The sequence below is a fragment of the Pezoporus flaviventris genome, unplaced genomic scaffold (assembly GCF_033815535.1).
Source record: "Pezoporus flaviventris isolate CSIRO_AGI_PZ_B2104156 unplaced genomic scaffold, CSIRO_AGI_Pfla_v1 ptg000037l, whole genome shotgun sequence".
Classification (NCBI taxonomy): domain Eukaryota; kingdom Metazoa; phylum Chordata; class Aves; order Psittaciformes; family Psittacidae; genus Pezoporus; species Pezoporus flaviventris.
Window position 1 is genome coordinate 17,111,580 of NW_026892585.1, and position 4,585 is coordinate 17,116,164.

The window sequence follows — 4,585 nt, forward strand, 5'->3', positions numbered from 1 at the left end:
GACCCCCAGATGTGGCAAAATGTTGTGAGAAAATTATCTGCAGCTTTCTAATGACCACAGAAATTATTTCTTTTTCTATACCAGTGGAGAGAGAAAAATGGCTTCATATCCAGCCAGTCATGAAATGTTCCTGGCTTTCCCAAGGCTGTATGTATGTCAGCAGTGGTACACACACTCACAGATGTGTATACAGGTGGTGTCTCACAGGCTCACACAAGCACATCCTTCTCATTTGTTGCTTCTTTTCAACCAGGCTGATCCTTGGCACAGGGCTGCCTGAAATTCTGCTGCTCTTCCCACTGCCTGCTCTTCCCAATTAGGTATAAAGACAGATAAATTTTGCTTAACTTGTATTTTTTATTTGAGTGTTTTAATGTGCTGAGAGGACCAATAAAGGATGGTAGATAACCTTATATGCCCTGTGCCACATTTTGCCTTAATTCTACTAACTCTGGCAGGTGCAGAGGTTTCATCTTGGTTAGTCATTGGCAAGTTTCCTCAGCTGCCCAGTGGCACTCCAGTAGAGGGATGTGCTTTGAATTCGTCCTCAACATTTGTACCTGCCCCTTCCATTTTCATTTCAGGATGAACTTTGATAAAAGAGGTTGGACATTAGTAAATCGTTCCACCAGCAGCTGCATTATTCCAGGGCATTTCCTTCTGAAGACATACAAGCACTTTGTTGTTTCTGTGGTAAGCTCTTTCACTTCGTTTTCTGAACTTTTTGAGAGCACAGTGTTCCTAATGCTCTTGGGCAAACTCACCATTGTAAATGGGACCTCTGTAGAGCCTGAAAAGGTCGTCATTCCTCTATTGGTCTCCACAGCAGGAGTTTAAATGAATGACATCCAACTTTCTTTTCACAGCATTCCCTGGTGAACTGCCCAGACCTTGAAATCCTGCACTGTATGTTCTCTCTAGCTAAGAACTTGGAATCTTGAATTAAATCACCCTCAACATATTTACAGCCCCCATTCTGTCCAGCTAAGCTCATGATGTGTTAATGTTATTTGAACACAGATACATATTTACAGCTCTTTTACATCCCTTTAATCTGATTTTATCTGTAATTCAGTAGAATCTTATCATTTGAGGCACTTGCCTCTGATAAAATTCCCGAGAATTTGCATTTCACTCGATGTTTTTGCCTGTTTCAAAATGTCAGCATAATAATGAAGAAAGGACTTCCGGGGTTTTGTTTTCTTTTTGTATCTGTGGAATGAAAGGCAGGTTGGGCATGGGCACCTCTGTTTACTTTCCTTTTGAGTCATGTACAATAAAATCTTCAGTCACTGATGAAAGCTCATTTGTACCCTGAATGTTTTCCTGTCCACTTAAGCTGATTTTATATAACATGCAAAAAGAGTATACAATATTCAGTTAATTATGCACCAAATGGAGTAAGCCAAAGAATTAGTGAATCAAGCATTCTTTTTTCCTTAAAAAAAACCAACAAACCAACCAACCAACTGAACTGAAACAAACCAGAGGAAAGCTATGTCATGTGTTGCAGATATGATCCTGGCTTGGCTATTGGGAGATATTTGTTCCTTTCCTGGCATGGTTGTTTACCTCTGATGCTGATTTTGAACTGGAGACTTTGTGTTGGTTTACTTTGTCAGCTTTTTCCATTGCCAGTCTTAGACAGTTACATTAGCAAAGTTCTACTTATGGTAAAGACTATATATATATACGTATATATATATGTTCTTTATTGTATAGATATACTCTTTATTACCATTACATTAAAATGTTTCCTCAGTTGTACTTTTAGTTTTGCAGGCCAAATATGCCCTCCAAAATCAAAACTAACAGGTTTAGAAACACAGATTTCAGTAAAGTATTACTGGGAGTTTCAAAGGGCAAGGATTTGATGATAGTGAATTTGATAAGGGTTTTGGTTTAACTGCACTGGACTTAGACCTAACCTTCCTTCCAAATCAGGGCTGTCATATACTTAAAATTGACCTGACTTAAGAAATGAAAAGGGAACCACAGCCCAAATTGTAAGAGTTCCTGTCCCTGTTGCTTAGCATAAATCTATACTCTTTTACAAGATAACTTTTATCCAGTGCTGAATGGAAGACAAAGCTTACCTTCTTTTTCCTGGGAATTTGAATAAGAATTGTTTGCAGGATACAGGTAGTATTATTTTTAACTTTTTGGTAGAACTCCATTGTATCATCCTTTATATATTTTGGACTTGATGCTTAAAACTACAGCAAATGAGCTCAGACACCACATACATGCTTGGAAAAACGAACTAAAGCAAAGTAATACATGATGCCATATCTTAAAGCTGAACTTACTAAAATCCAGGATTCCTTTTAGGATCACGCTTCAATATCTAAGATCTGCAGAACTACTTTGCTACTGAGCCCTTTGTCACAAACCCATTAGAGCTCAAAATCCCATTTCTAACCTTCTTTGTGACTGAGAAATGGCAAGAATAGGCTTGTTGGTATAACTGTGCTTATTTGACAGCTGCTTAGGTGGAATGGTACTAAGTTGGGGTACAGGGTTTTTATTGCTTGAAAGGGTGTCTTTTCATTTATAACAAAAACTCTGAGCTTTGTGAGTAGGAATATTTATATCTCCTGGTTTATTTCCTCCTCCCACTACTACATAAAAATATATATTGACATTGCCTTGCAGCATTACAATTTTTAATGTGGTGCATTATAGTTTCCAAAGCATATCACTTTTTATGATACATGGTAGCTTAAAGGGAAAATCAGTATCCAGCAGGGAAATGAAGGGTGAAACACTGGCCTCTTTGAAGTCAGTGAGAAAAACTACTACTGCCTTCAGCAGAGGCAAGGTTTCAGTCCAAGCACTAGGGAAGAAACATGGAGCCATATATTGATTTTATCTTCTAGGTAAAACTGTAGAGAAGATAAGAGAAATGCCTTCATCTGGAATCTAGGACGCTTAATATCAGTAGGCCTTTAGGAAATTGCATTACATAGCTGAATGGTATGTTGGTCTAATGAAACATCCAAAATCTCTACATTTGACCGGAGTCTATAAATGAAGAAAAAAGAACCCAGCTGCAAAACGATTAGACTCTAAGATTTCTGTTCATGTATGTAATACAGAGCATCCATATCTGAACATATTTAAGAACAAACCAGCCAAGCTTGAGGCTACCCCAGTCTATGTTAGTAAACCACAAAGTAAACAAAATTACATATAGACAGAATTTTATAAAGGATCATAAAACCATTTTATTTATAATTAAAAAACACATTAAGATGGGAACTCTCCTTTAGTAGCTGCCTCTCTATAATTTAAAATATTTGTAGCTAATTAAGAGAATCTGGTATCACAGTTAAACAGGGGAAATAGTGAGATAAATAATTCATGAACATCTGAAGTAAATAACTTCCAAACAGATAGTTTGACTAATTTACTTTTGACAAATAAATAAGCAAAGCTTTGTTTTTGCAAGAATCTGATGAACACAATTATCAGCTCTGTAGCTGAAATAAAATTTATGTCGGACAACTGCTGATTTTGTTTCTAAAGGCTCAGAACATGTGACTTAGACAAAAATTCTTGCAGCTCCACCGTTATTTATGAATCTTGAGTATTCAAATACATCTTTGCATTGAGCAGTTGTCAAATAAGTCCATTAGCCAAAATTTTGTCAGTAGCAAAAAGGCAGTGAGAATGCCGGAATAGCAAAGAAGTTCAGTAATTAAATCTTCTTAGGCTCCCATACAAGTCACATGCAAGGAAAAAAAAAAATGAAAGAATAGTTAAAGCAGCTCTGTTCTGAGCCCCACTCTTTTTTCCATCTTAACGAAAGAGTAAAGCTGGGGCTCTAATATTACTGCATTGTCATGGTAATTGGGAAGCTGTGAATTCAACATGATGACTTTACCATAAGTTCAAGAAAGAGGAGATGTTGAACTATGAGGGAAAGAATATATTTGAATGTCAGTCTAGATAAAAGGCCAAAGGCTAATAAAAGCTATGCATTATATGTCATGGAGCTTTGTTTTAAGTATGATCTGCTTGGAACAATTCTATATGAAAATCACAGTTTAGTACCTGTATGCTCATATTTCACATTGAATTTGTTAATATATAGTAACATGAAAGTCAGAATACCCAGAAAAGACTGATTGTTGTTAGGTTCTTCAAAATTGTTTCTATTCTTGCTTTTTCGTCTCTGCTTTACATCAAATTACATGGTAGTGCTATTGTATCCAATAATTACAGAAGAGAGGTTGAGACTAGCTTTTATACAAACATGACCTTCACACTAAAATGTGATCCATTCTGTTGAAAGAAAGGCAGTACGAAAACATGGAGAAAATTACTCTTTTCCTACACATGTTGGACTTGTCTGGTGCTTCTTGTCTGCACTGGATTCACTGCAAAAGGATTTTGCAGTGTAAAGGATTCACTGTCTCAAATCATAAATGTTTATGGTTTAATAAAAAATTAGACATCTACTTAAATATTTAGTAGTCTCCAGTTCCATCCCTGGAAAAAAATTAAACAAAATGCTGTCATGTTCTAAAGTAAGAGCTGGGTCATGATGTAAAGGAGAACTACACTGCAAGCAGGTTGGACT